The 25,996-nt window shown below is 38.8% G+C and overlaps 2 long non-coding RNA genes across 2 annotated transcripts; one reads left to right on the forward strand and one right to left on the reverse strand.

The window, feature by feature from the left end:
- The first annotated feature begins 101 nt into the window (after window positions 1-101).
- Window positions 102-25,198, forward strand: LOC121042583 (uncharacterized). Its single transcript, XR_005796304.1, has 4 exons — window positions 102-246; window positions 16,310-16,396; window positions 23,443-23,525; window positions 25,144-25,198. It is a non-coding gene; the product is annotated as an uncharacterized LOC121042583 (long non-coding RNA).
- LOC121042584 (uncharacterized) lies at window positions 7,486-12,459 on the reverse strand. The gene is made up of 3 exons (XR_005796305.1): window positions 12,324-12,459; window positions 9,585-9,599; window positions 7,486-7,495 (listed from the first exon to the last, which is right to left on the reverse strand). It is a non-coding gene; the product is annotated as an uncharacterized LOC121042584 (long non-coding RNA).
- Window positions 25,199-25,996: the final 798 nt, after the last annotated feature.

Below are 25,996 nucleotides of genomic sequence, written 5' to 3' on the forward strand. Positions count from 1 at the left end.
TGTATCTACCTACTGCCTATAATGAAAGATGGGGATAATGTGTACCTGTCCACTTCTTCTGACTTCCTTTCTTTTCTCTTGTGTTTTCAAGGTTCCAAACATTAATGTTGTATTCTGTAAATACATGTGTGAGAATGACTGGATCCCTGTCCTGGACAGCAGTTGGCTTCACCCAGTTTCAACAAGATGAATATTCCAAGACTGGCCTCGGGTGGCTCCTGCTCATACTTCCATAAGGATATTAAGGTGATCAGCAAGATGTCAACAAGAGGGTCGCTACTAGTAGGTTTCTAGACTCCTGCTCTGGAGAGTGCCTCTTTCTACTCCCTGGGCAAGGAAACTAAGGAAAGTCTCACCTCCAAAAGTCTGTGAACAATTTGAAAGGAGAAGTTTGGGTAAGACGAGCTCTTCTGGCATGGACGTGGTACAAATTTACTAGTTTGAATAATAGCACAGATATATAAAGAATATGGTTCACACTGCTCGGTTGCCCCAATCCCAAGTGGCTTTGAATCTACTGACAGCTGAGAGCTCTGTGGCTCTTGAAATCTAAGAAAACTGCCTGTCTCAGGATGGGGCACTGCTTATTAATTTCCCACCTGATAGTGAGAGATTTCTGTGTGTCCTTAAAAAACCCAAAAAACCCACTGTAATTCCTTTTTCTAAACCATACAGATAAACTGTGTATTCGTGAAAATCTAACATGAAAAGTCCCTTTGTCATGGACAGTCTCACCTTTCCAAAATCCAAAAGTCATTTTTAAAAATCTGATAAATTCTACCACAGAAAGTATGTATAAACACCATAAACAAAGTCAAAAGAAAAATGTCAAAACAGGGGAGATATGTACAATTTGTATCAAAGATAAAAGCCTCTTCTTCCCCCATGAAATGATGGACAGAGGAGGTGCACAGATTGTTCACAGAAAAAGACACAGAAATGGTCCCTAAACACAAAAAAATGCACAAAACAGGATAACCAAACAGAAGGAAAAAGCAGATAAGAGGTACCATTTTTTACCAATTAGACAAGCAAAATCCAGCACTTTGATAACACATTCTGTTGATTAGCTGCGAGTAAACAGGCTCCAACATACAATAAGGGAGTCAGAAATGGTATTACTCCTTGGGAGAAAAATTTCAGCCTAGGTAATGCTGACTCAGAAATTTTACTTCTGGGAATTTATTCCATACACATTTTTTTTTGTTGTTGTTACAGCAAAAAATAGCAAAAGCCCAAGTCTTATCAAATGTTTGCTCAGTGCTGTCCAACAAAAATGTGAGTCAGTTTGTAATTTTTAGTATTCCGGTGTCTACCTTAAAAAAAAAAATAATCAGGTATACTTTATTTTAATAACATATTAGCCCAATAGAGACAAAAGATTTTCACTTCGACATGTAATCAATATAAAAAACTATCAATGAGATATTTTACATGACTTTTTTTCATACTAAGTTCTCCAAAGCCAATGTCTATTACACGCAACAGACATCTCAATCCAGGCTAGCAAGACCTCAGGCATTGAACGGCCACATGTGGCCAGGGGCAGCCCAGTTAAATGGTTAAGTGAATTATTAAATAAATTATTAATCTTAGACTGAGTTCCCCAGAGAGTGAAACCTGCTGCAAAAATGTGAAGTGAGGCCAAGAAGACACATTCCAAATGAAGGAGCTTAATGAAACCAGCACCACTCGGTGTCAAGAGTGTTTTCTGGGTGCTGGATCCTATAATGCCCATACAATCCTGTAATTCAACTATGATGCCTGCATCTCAGGTCAGTTCCAGGGGATAAGTGAAGGAGGAAGTAAGAATCTATCTGTAGACTCCTGTCGCCCACTGGGCAAAGGTTCATGCCACGGGGTTTAATTCCAGGCATTTATAGGCTGTGCATTCCTGGGCACCCACCTCTCCTGCAGCATCCCAGTCCCAGCTAACCTGGAGGACTGGGGCAGGAAACATCAGAGAGGGTGGTAGGAGAGGCATCTCTAGGTTGCACACTCATGAATTTGATTGTATGACAACTAATTATCAAAACAGTGAGCCTGGAAAAAGTGGATAATGGTCCCAGAGACAAATGTGGCTCAGAGGATCCGGAGTGATTCATAAGACGTGTCTGAGGTGCACACTGAACATTCTCTAAGATAGATCACCTACCTCATGGTAGGTCACGAAACAAGTCTCACCAAATTTAAGATTATAATCATTCCATACTTCCCAAAGTAATCTACAGATTCAATGCAATCCCCACTGAAATCCTGATGGTGCTTTTTATAGAAGTGGTAAAAACAATCCTAAAATTTATTTTGAACCACAAAACCCTAAAGAGCCAAAGAAATTTTGAGCAAGAAAAACAAAGCTGGAGGCATCACACTCTGATTTCAAAACATATTACAAAGCTAAAGTAATAAAACAGTATGGTAGTGGCATTAAAAATAGACATAGACACTAATAGAGGAAAATAGCAACCCCGGTAATAATCCCACACATATATGGTCAACCGATATTCAACAAGGATGCAAAAGGTACACAGTGGGCAAAGGACAGTCTCTTCAATAACTTGTGTTAGGAAAATCAGATATTCACATACAAAAGAATGAAGCTGAACCCTTTTGTCTCACCACATATGAAAATCAACACAAAATGGAGGTAAAACTTGAAACAGTAAAACTCCTGGAAGAAAACATAGGGAAAGAGCTTGCAGGCCTTGGACTGGAGAATGATTTCTTAGACATGACACAAAAAGCACAGGAAACAGAATGAAAAATAAACAAGGGACTACATCAAACTAGAAAGTCTCTGCACAACAAAGAAAATAATTAACAAAATAAAAAGGCAACCTATGGAATGGAGAAAACATTTGCAGACCATACATCTGATAAGGGGTTAATTATCCAAACTGTGTAAGAAACTCTTACAACTCAAGAGCAAAGAACCCAAATAGCCAGATTAAAAGAGGGGCAAAGGAACTGAACAGATATTTCTCCAAAGAAGATATATGAAGGCCCAACAGAATATGAAAAGGTGCTCAGCATCACTAATCAATAGGGAAATGCAAATCAAAACTGCAATGAGAGATCACCTCACACATATTAGAATAACAATTATTAAAGAAATAAAAAGACAAGTGTTGGCGGGGGTGTGGAGGAAAAGAAACCCTTTGTGAAATGTTGGTGGGAGTGTAAATTGGTACAGCTACTAGGGAAAGCAATTCAAAGATTATTTTCCCGAAAACTTTTGAAATAGAATTACCAGTTGCTATAACAATCCCAATTCTGGATATATTCTGAAATCAGAAATCTGTACTGAACTGAAATCTGAATCTTAAAGAGATAGCTGCACTCCCTGGGTCACTGCAGCATTATTCATAATAGCCAAGACATGGAAATAATCTAAAATGTTCAATGATAGAGGAATGGATTTTTTAAATGTGGTATGTACCTACAATGAGATGTCATTCAGCCTTAAAAAAAGAAGGAAATCCTACACTTGCAACAGTATCGCTGGACCTGGAAGACATTATGCTAAATGAAATGAACAATAGAAAGATAAATACTGCATGATCTCACTTATATGAAAAATTGAAAAGAGTCAAACTAATAGAAGCAGAGAGTAGAGGGGAGGCGATAATCAAAGGGTAGAAAGTTTCAGTATGCAAGATAAATAAGTTCTGGAGATCTACTATATGGCATAGGGTCTATGATGAACAATTCTGTTTTGTATACCTAAAAATTTACTGAGAGGGTAGATCTTATGTGAAGTGCTTTTACCACAAAAATAAAAACAAAAGTAAACATAAAAACATACAAAAACCAAAGGGTCAGGAAGAAACTTTTGGAGGTGACGGATAAATCTATGGCATTCACTGTGGTGATGATTTCACAGGTGTACCCTTGTCTCACGGCTACAAGTAATCTTTGTATTTCCAAATTGTCATACAACGGAAGGTTGGAAAGACTGAAAAAAACTAACACAAGTGATTTTTCTAAATGAATCAGGATAGGATTGATGGAGAAAGTGGTAGAAGGAAAACTTAATAGATACCTTTTATATAATTTCAACTTTTATCCCTCATGACCATATTTACCATTCAATACAAAAAAAATTGAATGAAGTTGTAAGTCTGAATAAGGTAGTCAGGTGAGTTGTTCTCAAGCACTACTTGTTATTTCTTTTGGTTTCATATCATAATGCACTCAAGGTTTCCCACCAGTTCTTGTACCATTTCCTCTCTCTTATTGAGATTTTATTTCCCATCCATGTTTTGACTTATCTTTGTTAACTAGATTCAATCAGTTTAAGAGTTCAGGGATTCAGGACACTCTAAGTTCTTATTTGCTTGGGAATGTCTGAGTTGTTCATTTTGCTCTGGTCTGTTTTCCTGAAAGGCTAACTGGACCGTGTTAAACATCACTGCACTGTTTTCTGGCATTAGCTGTTTTGGGGAAGAAGTATGAGGTCAGCTTGAATTCTTTCTCCTTGACATGACAGGATTTTTCTACCCAGTTGACCATAAGATATATTTTTTGTCCTTGACGTTCAGGTTCAAGACGCTATGTCTCGGTGTTTATTTTTTGTATCAGTTCTTGGGAAAGTTTTTGTCCTTTCGATTCACAGATTCAATCATGTTTCATACTTGTGGTTTGTAGTTGTACTCCTTTCCTTGTTTTATTGGGGTCAAAAATACTTATTTTCTGTTTCTTTCTCTTTATTATTTTCAGCGGCGTTTTCTTCCAACATTGTATTATGAAAATATTTGTGCATGCCGAAAAGTTGGAAGAATTTTACAGTGAAAAAGAATCATATTATCTCCTGCATGGGTTCTATAACTGACATTTTGCAATATGTGCTTTATTACATAGCTGTCCTTTCATCCATCTTCAATAAATTTTATTTTTTTAATGCATTTCAAAGTAGGTTTCAGATAACAGCGCACTTCCCAGTGAGTTCTTCAACATGTATTTTGTTAACTAGAATCCATTATTTGTTTGTTTTCTTTCACAGTAATTTAAAAAAATTAATATACACCCAAATACACACATTTTAATTCCACGATTTTGACAAATGCATAATGCATGTAACCTAAACCCTTATCAAAATATAAATTATTGCAATGACCCCGTGTCCATTCTCAGTCCACACCCACCCCTAGTCTTTCCTCCCAAGAAGTAACCGCTATTCTGATTTTTTCCACCATACATTAGTTTTGCCTATTTTAGAACTTCATATAAATGGAACCACACAGTATGTACTTTTTTGTGTAAAATTTCTCCTCCTCGGCATAATGTTTTGGAGGTTCACCCCTGACGTTGCTTGTATCAAAGTTTCTTGCTTTTTATTGCTGTGCAGGGGCAATGTTCATTGTATGAGTATACTCTAGGTTTTTCTCTATCCATTCTTCTGGGGATGGACATGGAATTCCAACCTGGGGCTATGATGCATAAAGTTGCCAGAAACAGTTTTACACCTGTATTTTTGTAGCTATAGGTTTCCAATTCTTTGAGTCAATATCATGTGGAATGAATGGGTGGCTCAAATAGAGGTATATGTTTAATTTTACGAGAAATTCAATATTTTATTCTAACGTGGTCATATCATTTCATATTTCCACCAATATTGTATGAAAGTTCCAGTTACTCCACATCTTTGCTCATATTTGGTGTTAGCCATTCTGGTGGATGTAGTGATAGTTCAGGATGGTTTGGTTTGCATTTTCCTGATGAATAATCCTGATGAAAACTCTGCCAGATGCTTACTGTCCATTTCTATATCTCCCTTTGCTAAGTATTTGTTAAAGTCTTAGGCCAATTTTTAGAGAATTGTTTGATGTGGATGTTTTATTTTCTTGGATTATGGCTCTTTGTAAGACATGTTTTTCAAATATTTTCTTTTGGTTGATGGCATTTTAGTAATTTTCATCAAATCTTTAATCAAGTTTTAGATTTACATTTAGGTCTCTGATGCATTTCATGTTGATTTTGATGTATAGCATGAGATAGGGGTTGAAATTCATTTATTTTACACATGGATATCAGTTGTTTCACCACTCGTTTACTAACAAGATTTCCTTTCTGTATTGGATTGCTTTGGTTCATTTGTCAAAAATCAAATGACTGTGTAAATGCTGGTCTATTTCTGGGTTAAATACTCTATTTCATTAATCTATTTGTCGAATTTTTTCACTGTCTTAATTAGTATAGCTTTATAGTAAGTCTTTTTTTAAACTTTTTTTTTTTAAACGTTTTTTTATTTTTGGGACAGAGAGAGACAGAGCATGAACGGGGAAGGGGCAGAGAGAGAGGGAGACACAGAATCGGAAACAGGCTCCAGGCTCCGAGCCATCATTCCAGAGCCTGACGCGGGACTCGAACTCACGGACCGTGAGATCGTGACCTGGCTGAAGTCGGACGCTTAACCGACTGCGCCACCCAGGCGCCCCATCTTTATAGTAAGTCTTAATGCTAGGTAGTTTAAGTCCTCCAAATGCGCTCTTCAAGCAGACAGCATAATCATATTCAGTCTCCCAATTCATGAACACAGTATGTCTCTCTACTTTCTGGTCTTTCATTTTTTTTCAGCAATGTTATATGGTTTACAGTGTATAGGTACTGCTGATCTTTTGTTAGCTTTCCCCAAGTATTTAATGTTTTTTGACAGTATTGTGAACTAATTTGCTACACTTTAATTTTCCAATTGTTTTCTAAGAATACATAGATATACTTTGGATTCAGTATATTAACCTTGTGTCTTGCAACCTTGCTTAATTAACTTACTAGTTCTAAAGTTTGGGGTTTTTTTTTTATTAATGTAACTATGTCAATCTTTTTTTGACTGTTTCTCAGGTTTAGGTATCGTTTACAAAAGGCCTTTGTTATTCCAAGATTAGGAAAATAAGGTCTTATTTTTCTAATACATGTATACATTTTACATTTAGATTTTCATTCTACCTAGTATTTAGTTAAATGTGTGGCAAGATGAGAATGTAGCCTTATACCAATCTAATAATTGATACAGTAAATTGTTTTAACACCATTTATTCATTAAGTTTCCATCTTTGCACTGAAACTGAATTGTTATCTTTATCTTACACTAAGTTTCAAAAGGTCTTTTTCTGGAATTTGTAGCTTAGTCTATTTATTTGTTTGTATATATATATATATATATATATATATATATATATATATATATATATTTTACCAGTATGGTGGTTTTATTAATCATGGAAGTTTATTTAAAAATATGTTGGCTAATTCTATGCATTGACTCCTCCAGATAAATGTAGAATTAACTTAAATTTTATGCAATATCCCATTGGGAGTGTTATTAGAATTGAACTGAATTTATGGACTAATTTGAGATAACCATGTATCTCTGAATATTGAGTATTCCTACCCAGAAATACAATTTACATCATTTTTTTAGAAGTTGTTTCATGACTGTGGTAGGTAGAGCTTTATCATTTTCTTCACATAGATCTAGGTTATTTTCCTCAAGCTTCTTGTAAGTATTTTATAATTTGCTATTGTCATGGGATCTTTGTATTTTACATTTTCTAACTGATTTTTGGGAAGCAATTGATTTCTCCAATTTCTGTCTTTGTTGAGTTTACAATATAATTGAATATAATTGAATTCAAATCCATAAAATATAATAGGATTCTTAAATAGCTACTCAGATAATTGCCACTTCCGTAGAGAAGAGAAGGGAGGCTGTAAGATACCAGTGAATTGCCTTGTACTCTGAAAGCCTGCTGCATGAACAACCTGAGACTCACTTGCATTTTGTATTTGCAGTCGAGAAACATCATAATATATACCAAGAGTTTTGAATTTAAAGGGTTCCTTTCACATTAAAAACACAGAGGCACCTGGGTGGCTCAGTCAGTTAAGCGTCCGACTGTTGATTTAGGCTCAGGTCACAATCTCACTATTTGTGAGATCAAGCCCCGAGTTGGGCTCCGTGCTGACAGCACAGAGCCTGCTTGAGATTCTCTCTCTCCCTCTCTCTGCCCCTCCCCCCCATAAATAAATACACTTAAAAAATTATAAAAGCACAAGGATCACAGAAATGAACAATTGTGCTTTCCTTGTTAACTGTTTTTCTTTTATCAAGTAGAAAGTTACAAAAAAATGAATCTCCCAGTTGTTCCATTTTTGCTGATATATTCTCACCTCTAGATCATGTTTGTGAATCTAGTCTGAAGATTTTAAATTGAGTTCATCAATTTACCAGGCCTGAGGGATACAAAGCCTAGCCCCAAGCTCCCCTCCCCTTTTTCGAAAGCAGCAGTTTTTTATGAAGGGGCGAGCAACCTGAGTTTAGAAAAATCCCAAAGAGTATGCTAATCAGATCTCTTCTTGGGCACAAAGAAACCTTGCTAATTTTTAAATGCTGCCTGCTATCCAAATTACAGAGTGGTCACATTTTTCCATTACATGGTTTTATAATATTTAAGCCAAATACAGTTTTCTGGTGTTAACAAAGGGATGAATAGGCAGGAATATATACCCACCTGTGCCTCTTTAAAAAAAACCTCACACATTTGAATCCACAAATGTCACCCAATTTTCTAAAGTGCCTCACCAGCCTTTTATCCTCATAAAACTCCATATAATGAGGCTAAATGCAATGCAGATGTCAGGGGGAAATGCACTAACCACTTCCTGTCAGCCATACAGGTATTCAACAAGCCCTCTCCCCAAACCTTCCTACGGTGTCCCAGGCATTTATCTTCTCTGTGGGAAGCACTTGAATCTGACAGCCCAAAGTGTTTTGTTTCATTTTTAGTGTCTCATAAAGCTTTTCTGAGGTAAAAAAAAAAAAAAAAAAGCAGATAATGTGGCTAACAATGATTACCACTCTTTATTTTCCTTATTCTTGGGGTGAAGGCTGCCCTAATTTCAAATCTCATCGTCAAAATCAGACACAGGCTAAAACATTCTCTGGACTTCATGTCCTATAAAGACTCTAAGCTGCCCAATCAGTCTCTTTCACATGCTCTTCGGGGTTTATAAATATTGTCATGAATGATTATCAGTCATTATCAATATGACCTTGGGCTCTGGTTCTTTGAAGACTTTTAATTTAATTTTTTAGTGCATTTTCTTACATTGCAACTTACTAGCCCAACCTTGTATTAAATGACCTGCAACCATGGTCGTATGTATTGTGGGCTGTGGCATCTGCCTTTCAGTGTGTCTCCCTAGTGAAACCTAAGGGAATTCATTCAATACATAACTATTTAGCTCTTACTGTGTGCCGGTCAATGCCCCCCACCTTCTAAGTCCAATGGGGATGTGATCAAGTCAAGAATGAATTACACAAGACATCCAGATGGCCAACAGGCACATGAAAAGATGCTCAACGTCACTCCTCATCAGGGAAATACAAATCAAAACCACACTGAGATATCACCTCATGCCAGGCAGAGCGGCTAAAATGAACAAATCAGGAGACTATAGATGCTGGAGGGGATGTGGAGAAACGGGAACCCTCTTGCACTGTTGGTGGGAATGCAAACTGGTGCAGCCGGTCTGGAAAACAGTGTGAAGGTTCCTCAAAATTTTAAATATATCTACCCTATGACCCAGCAATAGTACTGCTAGGAATTTACCCAAGGGATACAGGAGTACTGATGCATAGGGACACTTGTACCCCAACATTTATAGCAGCACTTTCAACAATAGCCAAATTATAGAAAGAGCCTAAATGTCCATCAACTGACGAATGGATAAAGAAGATGTGGTTTATATATACAATGGAGTACTACTTGGCAATGAGGAAGAATGAAATCTGGCCATTTGTAGCAACGTGGATGGAACTGGAGAGTGTTATGCTAAATGAAATAAGTCATACAGATAAAGACAGGTACCATATGTTTTCACTCTTACGTGGATCCTGAGAAACTTAACAGAAGACCATGGGGGAGGGGAGGGGGAAAAAAGTTACAGAGAGGGAAGGAGGCAAACCATAAGAGACTCTTAAAAACTGAGAATAAACTGAGGGTTGATGGGGGGTGGAGGGAGGGGAAAGTGGGTGATGGGCATTGAGGAGGGCACCTGCTGGGATGAGCACTGGGTGTTTTATGTATGGAAACCAATGTGACAATAAATTTCATATTAAAAAAAGAATGAGTTACACATAGTGAGATAGGGTGAAGGCGAAGGAGGGGTGTTCATGGAAGATGAGGGGTTAAGGAAGGCTTCCTGGAGGACATTATTCATTTCAGGGTAATTCCTGAGGATTAATATTGAGAACCTCGAGGGGTAAGAATTGGGGGAAGCAGAGAAAAGGGAATGTGAACAGATCTGGAGGCAGAATATAGCTTGGTACATATAAGGATGATCAATCATGCAGACGTGAGTCTGGAGAAGAATACTGAGCTGTAAGTACTGATAGTGCTAAGAGGCTACAGGTTAAGGGATTTCCTTGAGGACAGTGAGTACCACACATACTAAGAGGCTTCATGCAGAGGACCACACTGGATTGCAGATCACTCTGGCTACAGCATGGGAAATGAGTAGGTTAAGGACTAGTTAGGAAGTGGTATTGCAGTACTCCAGGCAAGACATAAAGGTTTGATTTAATAAAAGCTATTGCCTATGTAGGATGGAGAACCACGAATGACTTGAAAACGATGAAAAGGAAAAATTGTCAGAACTTGGGATATACTGGCTGCAGCATGAGATGGGGAGAGAAATCAAGCATGATTTCCACATTTCCAGCTTTGCGGTTGTAACTGAACCAACGTGAGTTCATTCCTTGGTAAGTCAGAAACTGCACCAGGTTGAGATGCCCCATAAAGAAAACTTTTATTTGCAGCAAATGAGGAGGTCATAGGGAATGGCTTCCAAAGCCGTGACTTCCCGAAAGTGAATGAATGGGCGTCTTTTGTTTAGAATTAGGATGAATATTTAGATAGGGAAGCCTTGTAATCCTGTGTATAGGTGGGCATAAGGTAGTGAATGTGTCTTAAGGAAACATGCCTATGTATATTGTATGGTATGTAAATGAGGCTGAGGCTCCTCCCTAGGTGGAGATTTTAGTATTATAATGAGGTAAAAGGTGACTGTGGGTCATTCCAGAGGTCACTCCATAGTCTATCTGCGCAGATGCAAGTCAAGTTTAGCTCAAATGGTCTGGGCGGTCTGGGCCAGCGGGAGGTCTTGTCCAGGCCATTGCCATCACCTGGGGGGTGGTCTGGGGTCTCATTTGCCTGAGTTAAGAGGAAAACCCAAAAGAAGAGCTTAGGGGAAAATGTTAAGACAAAGGTTAGTGAATATAAGCAGGTGGGTGGTAAAGGCCAGGTCTTGGGGTCTAGTGACACAATGACATGTTTTATTGAAAAGCCCATTGCAGATTTCTTGGAAGAAGAGCACAGTTTTTGGATACACCCTCAGTTCAGTCCCTCGTTAGCACTGTGTGTCCTTGTATTCATTCCTTAATCTCTCTGAGCAGCAATTATCTATAAAATGAAGATACTATTGCAAGGATTAACTAAATGCCAGCATGTTGAAAATAGCCTAACAGTACTAATCATATATTTGGGCATCAAGAATGAGAGCAGCGAATATAATTGGCATCTTTGTGATGTTAAGTCTTTCTCTACACAAAGAAGGTGTATCTCTCTATTTATTCTGGTCTTTTTTAATGGTCTTGTGAGAAAAATTTTGTCTAAGTTTTTGCTCCTATTTTAAGTGGGGTATTCTTTTTTATTACATTTTCTAATTGTTCCTTGGTAGTGGACTAGAAATTCACTTCTGTGTTGTGATTTTCCATTCATCTAATTTGATTATTTCCAATAATTTGGCTACTGTTTTTGGAAAAGTTATGCAAATAATTCTGTCATCGATAAAAGTTTTATTTCTTCTTTTCCAATTCTTATACCTTTAAATTCTTATTACACTGACTGAAGGCTTTATACTGATACTGTGTAATAGAAATATAATGTAAGCTCCAGATGTAAATTTTCAAAAAAACCCAACAGGCTTTATTTTTGAGAGCAGTTTTAGGTTTACAGAAAAACTGGAGATTACAGAGAGTTCCCATAGACATCCTTAATCCCCCGCCCCCACAGTTTCCCCTATTATCAATATCTTCCATTAAGATACATTTATTGTAATTGATGAAGTATGGATACACTATTAGCTAAAGTCCGTAGTTTACATTAGGGTTCACCTTTTGCAATGTACATTCTGTGGGTTTTGACAAATGCACAATGACATATGTCCACCATTATAGTATCAGACAGAATAGTTTCACTGCCTGAAAAATTCTCCTTTGCTTCACCCTTATCTCTCCCTCCCCCTGAACCTCTGGAAGCCACTAATTTTTTTACTGTCCCCATCACTTTGTCTTTTCCAGACTGTCGTATAGTTGGAATCATACAGTATATAGCCTTTCCAGATGGACTTCTTTCACTTAGCAATATGCATTTAATGTTCTTCATGTCTTTTCATGGCTTAATATCCTTTCTTTTCCCTTCTTTCCTTCCTTCCTCCCTCCCTCCCTCCCTCCCTTTCCTTCTTTCCTTCCTTCCTTCCTTCCTTCCTTCCTTCCTTCCTTCCTTCCTCTTTCTTTCTTTCTTTCTTTCTTTCTTTCTTTCTTTCTTTCCTTCTTTCTTTTTCTAAACAATATTCCATTTTATGGATATACCATAGTTTGTTTATCCATTCACTTATTGAAGGACATCTTGGTTATTTCCAAGTTATAGCAATTATGAATATAGATTCTATAGACTTTAATGCACAGGTTTTTGTGTAGGTGGAAATTTTAACTCATTTAGGTAAATACCAAGAAGCACAATTGTTGGATCATATGGTAAGAGTAAGTTTCTTTTGTAAGAAACCACCAAACTGTCTTCCACAGTGGCTATGCTATTATGTATTCCCACTAGCAATTAACATTGTTCATGTTCATGTTGCTCCACATCCCGGCCAGTATTTGGTTTTGTCACTGTTTTGAATTTTAGCCATTCTAAAATTGTTGTTTTAATTCACAATTCCTTAATGACATGTGATCTTGAGCGTCTTTTCATATGCTTATTTTCCATCTGTGTATCTCTTTGGTAAAGTGTTCAGATCTTTTGCCTGTTTTTTCAATGGATTGTTTGCTTTCTTATTGTTGAATTTTCATACTTATTCATATATATTTGACACTACTCCTTTATCAGGCATGTGTTTTGCAAAAACTTTCTTCTTTGGCTTTGTCTTTTAATTTTTTTAACAGTGTCTTTTGCAGAGCAAAATTTTAAAATTTTAATGAAGTCTCATGTATCATTTTTCTTTCTTTTATGAATGATGATTTTGGTGTTTTATCTAACAAGTCACTACCAGGGTGCCTGGGTGGCTCAGTCAGTTGAGTGTCTGACTCTTGATTTCAGTTCAGGTCATGATCCCAGGGTCGTGGGATTGAGCCGTGCCTCAGGCTCTGTGCTGAGCATGGAGCCTACTTAAGATTCTCTGTCCTTCCCTCTGCCCTCTCCCTGGCTCATGCTCCCTCTCTCTAAAATAACATAAATAAATAATAATAAAAAAAAGTCATTTCCAAATGCAAGTTCACCTAGATTTTCTCCTATGTGATCTTCTTATCTAAGAATTGTTTAACTTCTATTATGATTTCTTCTTCGATCTACATGTTGTTTAGAAATCATTCCTAAAATTTTAAATACATGAATATTTTAAATATATATATTTTTAAATTACTTATAACTTTATTTCAGTTTGTCTGGAAAATATGTTTTATTTATATATTACTTGTCCTTTGGTATTTTCCCTGTTCTATGGCTTGGTAGAGAAATAATTTTTGTAAATGGTGTATGTCTGCTTGAGAAAAATGTCTTTTCTGAATCATTGAACCCAATCCTGCTTGACAAAAAAGTCAGCATATTAACTGTGTTTTTGAAGTTCTTTGTGTTTTCTTTTATTTGTATTGCTTATTGTACCTATAAATAGTGAGAGAGGTGTGTTGAAACCTCCCACTTGGGTGACAGATAGATTCAGCTCTCTTTATTTCTATCAATTTTGCTTTGTATGTTTTGAGCCTATGTTATTAAGTGCTTACGTATCCATCTCTTTGGTGAATTGAGCATATTATGAAATGATTCTATTGTTCCTAAAGATGCTCTTTAAAATTTAACTCCACTTCTTCTCATTTTATGTAGCTTGCTCAAGTTCACTTAACTAGCATGTGGCAAGGCAGAGTTCATGCCCTCACACCTGGGAAGTCTGGGGCTAGATCTTATGCTCCTAACCATCTGCTCAATCTCTCCACCTCCAGGCATCAGCACCTGAGCAACACTTTCACTTGTCTTGCTGCCTTCCACAACATCTGTGGCAAGTACCAGCTGTACCTGTCAGATGAAATGGGGATAGGCTGCCACAGGTTCCAGATGTGACATTTGTACTTAGAAGAGGAGCTTCTAAAAACCTTTGGCTCCATCTTTACCCAGACTTGAACCTGCAGATTCCCTATAAAAGTCATTGGTGGCTTCATTCCTACAGCTCAAACTTTTCTAGCTCTATCTCCAACCCCAGTGTGTTTACTTGAAGTCACTTCACTCAAGTCACCACTTTTATTTTATTTTCCTTCCATTGTCCCTACCATGTCCCCCTTGGCTTCTATTCTACCAGCTCCTTTAGGCCATGGATATTGAACAGTTTGCAAGGATGGAGTTTGGACTCTCCCCTTCATGAGACTTGGCTGATCATTGTATCAGCCTGCCTCCTGCCTGATACTTGGTTAGGAAAACAAGCTCAGAAAACATAGAACATAGAACCTAAGTCAGGGTCTAGCCCTTCAACTTCTCCCTACTGGATGGAAAGATGGACAAGATTTTACCGATTAGAGTAGCTCTCTATTCTTACTTTGGAAAGTTTCTTTTCTCAGTCCTCCTATACACAAATTATTGTACAAATTTTTGTGGACATATGCAAAAATAAGATGGACCCCCATTGGAAAGTTGGCTTAGATATCAAGTCTCGTGACTCCACACACTAAGAAGGTATGAAAGAGTTTTTAACTACATAATGAGGCCTTTGGGGGAAGGGGAAGGAGTGTCTCTCATGCTGGTCTAAAAATGACTTGAGAGAACAAGAAAAGGAAATTGATTTGGGTTTTTTTTTAAACTTTTTTTAATGTTTATTTATTTTTGAGAGAGAGATACAGAGCATGAGAGGGGGAGGGGCAGAGAGAGAGGGAGACACAGAATCCAAAGCAGGTTCCAGGCTCCGAGCTGTCAGCACAGAGCCTGACACAGGGCTCAAACCCATGAACCGTGAGATCATGACCTGAACTGAAATCAAGAGTCAGACACTCAACTGACTGAGCCACCCAGGCACCCTGGTAGTGACTTGTTAGATAAAACACCAAAATCATCATTCATAAAAGAAAGAAAAATGATACATGAGACTTCATTAAAATTTTAAAATTTTGCTCATGGCCAAAGTCAGATGCTCAACCGACTGAGCCACCCAGGCGCCCCAACTTGTTTGGGATTTTTACTGTGGGTGGGAATTGAGGCCAGGGAAAGGACTTTTATATACAAGAATGGGCTTATGTAGATTTTGAAACTCCCACCTGGTGCCAAGGAGGGAGCACCCAGGCTTTCTTATTAACTTTCCAGGATGCAGAGCAGAAGAGGAAGGAGAGATGAGGCTTAAAAGTTGTCGAACATCATGGGGCACCTGGGTGGCTGAGTCACTTAAGCGTCCAATTCTTGATTTCAGCTCAGGTCATGATCTCATGGTTTGAGCCCACATTGGTCTCTGTGCTGACAGCACAGAGCCTGCTTGGGATTCTCTCTCTCTGCCTGTCCCCTGCTCTCAAAATAAATAAACTTAAAAACTATTCTTTTAAAAGGCTGTCAAACATCAAAAAAAAATCAGACTTGGTACACAAATCTATACCTCTGAGTTGTAATCTCTTATTTATTGGCCAATTACAATAGCTCCACTTAAAGAATAAGGTCCCCAAAAGCCAAGAAATAGTTCTATTTTCTAAAACCAAAGCTAAAGGAAGAATTGTTCTTCAAGCTACTCCAATGCCCTGCCAACAAGTTATGTTTCTGGGTCTGAGACAGACCAGTCACAGACATGTGGATAGTGCTTGAAGTGGTACCCCTGGCTGGCTTTAATATCCTCTTCCTGACTGTTGGTGGGAGAGACACAGCTCAGACAGGGAATAAATGCCAGCCCCTCCATGTTGCAGAAAGTGAGCCATACAAAGACATTGCCAGGACTCTTCATGTCAGGGACTAAGTTCATATATCACCTCACATTAAGTGACTAATCTGATCTGTTTCCATGATTATAGTCAGAGGGCAAATGAGAGACCAACTGACCAGGAAGGAAGACCATGCCACATCACTGGGAAGAAGGCGTGTTGGAAGGCAAGTGAGGGGTAAGTGGGACAGCATCCGTCCATTAACCACACGAATCATCATGGCCAAACTTCCTCTTGATTGACACAATATTCTAATTGTAACAAAGATCCTTGGGAACAAATATAATAAATCTGCTCTTGCTTAAGTGGAAGGTGGTGGGGGTTGCTGCTTTTGCTTTTGGCAAGTCAAAAAAGAGGAAAACTCCCCTCTCATGGAGGACGGAATCTGTCAAATTCTAGGGCAGGGGCTCAATTCCTTAGCGGCTGGGCAGCAGCTAAAAGGAATCCAGGTGGTTTCGAAAAGAGACTTTGCTGTGCCCCCTCCCTCTGGACTCAATACCCATATTGTGAGCAAGTGGAGGAGGGGAGGCAGAGGTGTGGAGGAAAGCAGGCTCCAGCCCAGCCCTGAACCAGCACTCTGGATGTTGTTCCACTTCAGGGGTCATTAGCAAGGCTCTTGACCTAAGTCCGACTGCAGACAATGGGTGAAGATGGCAAGCAGAACAAAGGCAGCTGGACAGCTACCTGCAGGTGATTTCTCTTAGGGCAAGGAGGGATTCTTTTCAAAGGAAAAGGTTGGAAAGCTGTTACCATGGTAACTCTCCAAGTTCTGAAGTGATGTAATCAGATAACGCTCTCGAGAGCAGAGGGTAGATGGTGGATTTAGCACACATGAACAGCTAAATTCTACAAGTAGAGCTTTTTCTTTCTCTTTTATGGTAAATTTCAATATTAAGAAAGGGGAAGAAAGAGGGAAAGAAAGGAGGAGAAAGAAAGAAAGAAAGAAAGAAAGAAAGAAAGAAAGAAAGAAAGAGAAAGAAAGAAGGAGGGAGGAAGGAAAGAAAGAAAGGGAAGGAAAGAAAGGAAGGGGGAAAGAGGGGGGAGGGAGGGAAGAAGGAAAGAAAGAAAGAAAGAAAGAAAGAAAGAAAGAAAGAAAGAAAGAAAAGAAAAGAAAAAGAGAGAAAGAAAAAGAAAGAAAAGAGAGAGAGAGAGAGAGAGAGAAAGAAAGAAAGAAAGAAAGAAAGGAAGAAGGAAAAGGAAAAAGGAAAAAAGATACAGAAAGAAAGAGAAAGGTAACAAAATAAAGCAAAATAGACAAAAGAAAGGAAAGATATAAGGAAGAAAACTCAAACATAATTTATTCTAAATAAATATCTTTAGTAGCAAGAAAGAGCTGCCTATGGAGTGGAAACTGAGAGAAGGAGGTTTGATTCTCTATGATTTTGACCTTTGTGATTTATGAAGATTGATAGAGGAGTTAATTGTTATTCTGAGCACATCTGGATGAGTATTATTATAAGACATACTTACCTGGATACAACTGCATTATCATCAGTTTAACGTAAGATTTCTGCCATTTTGTCTTCAATGGCTTGCTACTAATGGTGTTGTGAAATATGATTGTACATGTGCTTGATATTGATAATGAAACTAATCATAAGCTACTTTCACTTCTGAGACATTACAGCTTACTCTATTCTAAATTGTAAAACATTGTTCTTGAGAGAAGACTTTTCAAAATGACTCGAAATTATTCAATGAATTCTTTGACATCACAGGCCTGTCAAGTGGGTTGTTCACTCAACATCTTGGCCCTCCCCCTTTGTCCTACTCCCGGCCCTCTATGCGCGAGATGAATGTGGTTCGGAAAACAACACACTCAGGACTAGTGGCCACACTCCAGTTCATGACCTTACTGAGCTCCCATCACTGCCAAGGGGCCCTACACACCGTCCTTGCCACATTCTTCTATCCTCCTAGGTGACCACTTACCCCTCCCACCCCACTTCCTCAAATCTCCAATATGAGGATGAACATTCCTCATCCTCAGCTTCAACTGTTGACTTGTCCTCATTTTGCTGAGAAAACAAAACCCATAAAAAGAGTATTTCCTCATCTTCCCACCCAATTTCTTAACCTGTCTTCATCTGTAAGGATATATTGCCTGCCTCCTCCCCTGTTACATGAATTGTATCCAGACTGTGGGTCAGGACAAGCTCCTCCATATGTGACTGGATCCTGTGACCCCAGAACACTCATTACCGTTAGCTCCACCCATCAATCCCATCCTCTCTCTCCTATGTCATCAAGTTTTTCCTCCCATCCAGATCATTTTCAATATCACAAAAAATGTGTTCTTTTGTCTCCCCTGTTTCAAACAAAAAGATAAATGCAAACTTCTCCTGATTCCTCTAACCCCCAGCCTGCTTTGCACCCTTGTTGCAAAATTGTTGAGAGTTCCCCATTCTCACTCATGATGGCCTCTTTCACATGCTCCCACTCTCTCGGACCAACTCCATTAACGCCTTTTCCCCTCATCACTCCAGAGAAAAAGTTTTTGTAGTAGTCATCGATGAAATCACATTGCTTAACCCACAACCTGTGTGTAGTCTTCCTCTTAATTGACTAAGCACCATTTTAGGAAGCTAGTTAGTCCCTTCTTCTTGAAACTCTTTTTCCCCTTGGTCTCTAAAACATCCATCTCCTGCTTTACCTTCAACATAACTCAGTTTCCCTTCTAGTCTCCTTTGTTGACTCTACTTCTTTCAGCCTTTAAATGTTCCACTTATTTGTTCCCCTGGTGGATACTCTGATGATGCCCAAATTTCTGTCTCCAGCCAACACCTCTTTGAACTCCAGACTCGGGTATTCAAATCTCCATGTAACATTTCCTCTTGCATGTGTCATAGGTATCTCATACAGAGCCCTTGGGTTTTCTCCTGTTCACACAAACCATCCCCTCTCCCAGGGCTGTGAGCGATCAATGTTTGTGTCTCCTCAAAATTAGTATGTTGAAGCCCTAAACCCCAGTGCGGTGGTATTTGGAGGTGGGGCCTTTGGGATGTAATTTAGTTTAGATGAGATCGTGAGGGAAGAGCCCCCATTAGGGTCCTTATGGGAAGAAGAAAGGACCAGAGCCCCCTCTGTGAGGATAAAGCAAAAGTCAGGAAGAGGGCCCTCACCAGAATCGAAATCTGCCTTGACACCTTGATCTTGGATTTCCCAGCCTTAAGAATTGAGAGAAATAAATGGCCGTTGTTTACACCATCTGCTGTACAGTATTTTACTATAGCAGCCCAAGCTGACAAGAAACCCAGTACCTCCCACTGCATCTTGTTGCTTAAGTCAAGGTCAAAATTTGGAGTCATCTTTGAATCCTCTCCTCTCATATTTCAAATCCAACCCCTTATCAAAACTTGTTGGCTCCAATTTAAAAATATATCCAAAATGCAGCCACTCGTCATCTCCTACATTGCTATCAGGCTCCTTCAAACAACCACATCATGCCTCGCCTTAATTATTACATAATTTCTTATCTGGCTTCTCTGCCTCCACTCTTACCATGTTGTCATCTCTTGACACAGTGGTCAGAGACCTTCTGTAAACATAAAGTCAGATCATGTCATTTCCTTGCTCAAACCCTTCTGGTGGCATCTGATCTTACTGGAATAAAATCCAAATTCAAACAAGGTCCTACAAGACCCTGCACAATCTGTCTCCCGCCTGCTTCTCAGACCTCGCCATGTACCACTGTGATTCCTACTCACTGTTCCCTGTGCATACTGACCTTCTTGACCACACCAAGCAAATACAATTCTGTTGTAGTGGCCAGAACACTTTCCCCCTAGATGCTTACATGGTGTATGCCCTCGTTTTATTGAGGTCTTTATTCAAACATCTCTAAGAGAGGCTTTATCTGGCTACTCTATATAAATTATTCCATTCCATCCTCTTACTCTCTTTTACTTTTTTTTCACAGTGCCAACTTATATTCTATATTTATCTCTTTCTCATCTGTCACTTCAGAATGGAAGATTTATAAGAGACTTTGTTTCTTTTGTTCATTGCTGTATTCCTGGAAAAAAGACAATGTTTTTCACATCGTAGACTCTTAATAAATATTTGCCAAATAGATGGATGAATGAATGATTGAATGAGGCATTATTTGAGGATCCTACACTCACAGAGTAACTAAGTTATTTTTGTGGTTACAGACAAGATTCCCAGCCTTATGTGGAGCCAGGAAATTAACAATCAGGTCCTTGATGGCTGATACACTTATGCACCTTTGGTTACATGATGCTGCTGTTGAGCATGGATTCCAGCTCCCACTGATCATCTCCCTAGGCCTCAGAAATATCTTTCACAAAAATCGCAAACCCTAGACTCAACATTTACAGGTGCCACCTCATTTGGATGTTGTATTCTAGCTGGGTTCCCATCTCTCCTACTCATTGCCCACCTCCTCCCCATTCTCAGGGGAAGATCAACCCCCCTTAGCAGATACCATGTCCAGTTCACCATTCCAAGAACTTCCATCCGTCCCTTTTGGAAATATGAAGAAAATACCCTCATGAGGGTGCAGAGGTGAGGTAGCCCTTTCCTCAAGGTTTTGTCCAAGTCTTGTTGATGCCAGAGTTTGGAGGAAAGGAGGTGAGTAGAAGGAATCAGAGAAATAGGAGGATACAGCCAGAGCTTAAGCAGAGGATTTCCCTCCGTTTTGAAATTAATTATGGAACACACAGAGGTTGTTTTGAAGCCAGCAGGCAAACACTTATAAAGACAGAAGAACTCTGAAGGAGCTAATTCTAAAAAAAAAGAGTTGTCCTTTGTTTGAAGAATATGTTGAGTTGTTCTCCCCACCCTCAAAGCTGGAATAAATTCATACAGTCTAATATCCACGGCTCCAGAGAGCTCAAGAGATGATCCTGAAGATCAGAAGGGCTTTATCACTCACTTTTGTCATGGCCCCAAAATGCGTCTCCCAGTCTTGATGGCATCTTGCTGGGGAAGTTATCTGAGAAATTACCGGTCTGTCTCCCTCAGAGAAGTCTTCATCTATTGCCTCATAAACTGAACTTCTAAGAGCGGAATCAGCCCAATTCTTGGCAAAAGTTGGAATGGAACCCTTACGAACTCATTTGTGATGACGGTTGGGAATGAAACAGAAGAGCTGAGCAGCATTTGTTGGGCTCCGTGCCCACATAACCACCCCGGTAAGTACCAAGCATAGCTTTCATTTCCCCCATATTAGTGAAAACTGAAAAGAATACGTGGTTAAAGCATAACAAAGATGTTGGAATCGGAAAGACACTGACTCATTGATTCCAGTCATGTCCCAGCCCCTTCTTACCATATCTCCCTGGGTGATTTTCCTAACCCTTCTGAAGCTTCACGCCCTTATAAGAAATACAAGGTTCAATAATATCACCTACCTCACAGTGTTATTCTCAGATTGCAGTGAGATTATTAAAATGTTGAGTATAGAGTCTGTCAAATAGTTCATATGCAAAGTCTGGTTGTATTTATTAGCAGCTATTGCTACAATGATTCTGCATAACAACCCACCCAAAACTCAGTAGCTTACAGTGGTCCACATTTATTCTTTTGTCCAAGACTCTGCAGGTTGTTTGCAGCTTGGGCTTGACTGGGCAGCTCTGCTTGAGCTGGGGTTCAGCTGGGCTCAGCGCCAGGATGCTAGTTGGGTTCAGTCCTGTTCCATGTGTGTTTTATTCCATGGTCAAGGCTAAGGATCAATAGCTACAAGCTGTACTCTCCTCATGATGGGTCACTGGAGCACCATGCCAAGCCAAAAGACACACATTGAAGCCTTCTGTTTACATCACATCTACTGACATTACACTGGTCAAAGCAAGTCACATGGCAACCCCAGTATAATGGGGTAGGGTAACTCTCACCCACTATAGGAAAGAGAAGGAAGTGAATATTTGAAAAACAGTAATTTGAACGAACATCCTACAATAATGATGCTAAATTAATTTAGTGGTAGTAGTAATATTATGAGTAGTAATAGTAAAGAAAAATAATCATTGATTCCTTCCACTGATTTTGTTCGGCTGCCAAACTGTGCCAGGGGCTGTCTAGCTCTCCCAGGTCATGTTAAGCTTTTCCCAACCATTTAGTGCCTTGGATGTGTGGCTTAAAGGATGGCTTCGAAGACAATGACCTGAGTCGTGCAGATTATTTCCATCAGCTTGGAAATAGACAAACAGAAGCTAAACGAGTGACCAAATGCAATGTACACGGACTAACTCACAGTTTTGGTGACTCCTTGGACGTCTCTGAGCATCGGTTCTTCTAATCTAAGAAATGGAAAGATGTTCTCTTATGTTCCTCCTACTTTACTGAGTATTTTCCACATAGAAAAAGACTTGCTTTCCACCAGTCAGTCTTATGCATTTTAAGCAGAACAGAAAAACATTAAACATAGTCAGTTGATGTTCATTAGAGGGAAGGCTGGCATCAAATGCCAGGTTCAGTTCAGCCATGGAGTAACTCAAAGACAATGGAAAGGATTCACAGGATGTATTGCTTGGCCCTTGCTGCGATGGGTAAGGCAACTTGAAGAGGATAGTCTAGGGGCGCCTGTGTGGCTCAGTTCGTTAAGCATCCAACTCTTGATTTCAGTTCATGTCATGATCTCAGGTTTGTGAGCTCAAGCCCCACATCAGGCTCTGCTGACAGGGCAGAGCCTGCTTGGGATTCTCCTAATCTCTGTCTCTCAAAATAAATAAATTTAAAGAAGTGGATAGTCTAACATAAAACCGGGTGTCCTCTCTTAGGAATTCCCCATCAGACAGAGTGGGACACGTGGAGCAGAGGAAGGGAAGCTGGATATGAGATAGGAAGGAAAAGAGAAGATACTTGTCAGATGTTATCTAGCAATACAACCTTCTTGCTGTTTCCCATTCATTTTTCAAGCGTAAGGGAAGAAGAAGACCTATGAACTATCTGTGGATGACAGCTATCAACTCTATAGAAACATCAGATGGAAGATTGCCTTACCAAGTTCCATCACCTGTGCTGTCTGATTCCACGGACTAAAAACAAAAACAAAACAAAACAAAAAAACCCAAAAAGCAAAACAAACAAACAAACCACCACCAACAACAACAACAAAACAGGAAAAGAGCAAAAGCTATGACCTGAAAAATAGAATTTGGGCATGCAGGAAGGTTTCCCATCTTAGAAGGCTGATTGATAAATATCGAAATATCTTAAGATTTCATTGACATCTTGCCTCTCTCACTCTCTTTGTATAGAGAATGAAGGGGAGAAAAATTGACAGGCATTTATTGTTAAGAAGAAACTGCAGTCCCACTAAACACCACAAGAATCCAGCCAGGTAAGTACAATAACCTCATACTTTCAAAAAAGAATCCAGGATTGTTTGGGTTAAACACATTACTACCCTCCAAAACGTTATTAGAAAATGAGAATTGACCTCGGACCTAGACTCTGATTTTTTTCACCATATTACATTTTGATCTTTAAGATATGCACGGAGATTTTGAAAATCTTATTGCTTTTAGCTAAAAGCAAGGAGACAGATGAAATTAATGTTCACAAAGTCCCTTTCAGTCCCAGACATCTGTGAGTCTATGATATACAGCAAATTATTTCCTCCCGCAAACCCAAACTGGAGGCTACATTGTATATATTTTCCCCTTGTTTTCCTATGTCAGCTCCCTGACTGCCCCTCACAGCCACTTTGCAAGTCTTGATTGCCAAGCATTTAGTTCCTTTTTCCTGTTTGTCTGGAAGACAGAAAGCCCCAGGAAGGGATTCTTGGGCTTTTGATAGAAGGCGCATGAAATATCTGTAATTATGGATTACATTTTGTACCCAATAAATGGCTGAAAGAAGTCCAATGATAGAAACTTTTAGAAGATAATTGAATGTGTCAGCTGGATCAAAAAATTATGTACTTGCTCCACCTCTGCAAATTGTGATAAATAGTCTGTTGTCTGGAGAGGTTGCCTGGCATTTTCTTTTGCATTCCAAAATCACTGTCGCCCTTGTCACTGAATTTTTAGTTAACGACTCAAAGAAACCCTTTGGACTAGAATGAATCTCCTAGATGCCACCATCTGAACATAGTTACCTGGAATACAGCAGACTTTAATAATTCAAAACTTCAATTTATTTCTATCATTATCCCAGACAAAAGAAATGTATATTTTTAGCACATTTATTGGTGAAAAATGGGGTGTGCCCCACGCTTGAGGAAAAATTAGCTTTTCTCTACTTAAATAATGAAGTAAGAGAAAAAAAAGCATTTTTTCTTCATTATTTATGTATCCAATTGTGTCCTTTGCATAACTGCCTTGGAATAGAAGCACCTTATTAAGACGGACAATGAGTAGTAGCAGTAGAATTCCCAAGCAGAAGAACAAAACAAAATATAAATTAACGTTTTCTATTAAACCCCAGCAGTATATAGTGTGGCCAGACCAAGGAGAATCGAGGCTTGTTTAAACATTTATAAATCGTAAACAGCAGTCAGGGTAAATGGAAATAGTGATCAAATGTTGACTGAAGTTAGAATTTTCTAAGCTGACAAGGAATGGTAGAAATAACAAAGGAGGGATGGGGTAAATGGGTGACGGGCCTCAAGGAGGGCACTTTTTGGGATGAGCACTGGGTGTTGTATGTAAGAGATGAATCACTGGCTTCTACCCCTGAAGCCGAGATTACACTGTGTGTTAACTAACTCGAATTAAAAAAAGAAAAAAGAAAAAAAATATATAGATATATACACTTTTTTTTAATGTTGTCCATTTTATGTCCATTTATGTATGTGTGTATATATATATATGATTATATATATGTATAAATGATTTCAAAAGGAAGAAATAAAATGGACAACATTCAAAAAAAAAAAAAGAAGAAGAAATAACAAAGGGGAAGATCAGTAAGAACTTCACGTACGAATTACGATTTCTCTCAAAATTGCTTAACAGGCAAATAAACCGGGGGAAATACTCGCTCTCCACAGGACAAAGGGTGATATCCTTAACAGGAAAAGAGCTCCTGACAAAAGGTAATAATAAAAGCATTAAGTTCCCATCAGTAAAGGGGGGAAGGGAGTAAAGACAATTGAAAGCACAGATATATTGATGGCTAAGAAACATTTGAACATTTTTCAACCTCCCTCATCATCAAAGAAACGGAAATTTGCATAACAGGGAAATGCTATTGTTAACCTATCAGATTACTAGAACACTAAAAAAGAAAGAGAGAGAGAGAGAGAGAGAATATTCGAATGCGGAGATGGAGTGTAGGGACACAGAGGAGCTCAGCTCCGCTGGAAGGAATACAAAGCGGTTCCAGCCCTCGGCAAGGAATGTGGCGTGCAGTGTGCGAGCCTTGAAAATATTTGTAACGCTCACCTCCAAAAGTCTACTTCTGGGATTCTAATGATGGAAATGATCCAAAACAGAGAAAACGGGTTTTCTGCCAGAGACGTTCATTGCACTGCTGTTTATAATATTAAAATTGGGGAATAAACTAAATTTCCCAAAAATAAGAGTGATATTACACAAATCAGAATAACAAAATGTAGCCACTCAAATATCTGTAAAATATTTTAAGATCATAAGATGCCTAGGTTTTAGTGAAAAATATAAAATTAGAGTATAAAGTTTTATATGTGGAATGAGATCAAAGGTATAAAATAACGGATAAAAATGACCAGAGTGGATTATAATAAAATGCTAATAAAGGTTTTATCTGGTTAGTAAGATTATGGATGGAGTGACCATGTAATTTATTCTCCAAAAGGGGACACACCCAAATGTCTATGAGAAGGGACAT

This window comes from Herpailurus yagouaroundi, unplaced genomic scaffold, assembly GCF_014898765.1.
Source record: "Herpailurus yagouaroundi ecotype Mexico unplaced genomic scaffold, PumYag 185, whole genome shotgun sequence".
Classification (NCBI taxonomy): Eukaryota; Metazoa; Chordata; class Mammalia; order Carnivora; family Felidae; genus Herpailurus; species Herpailurus yagouaroundi.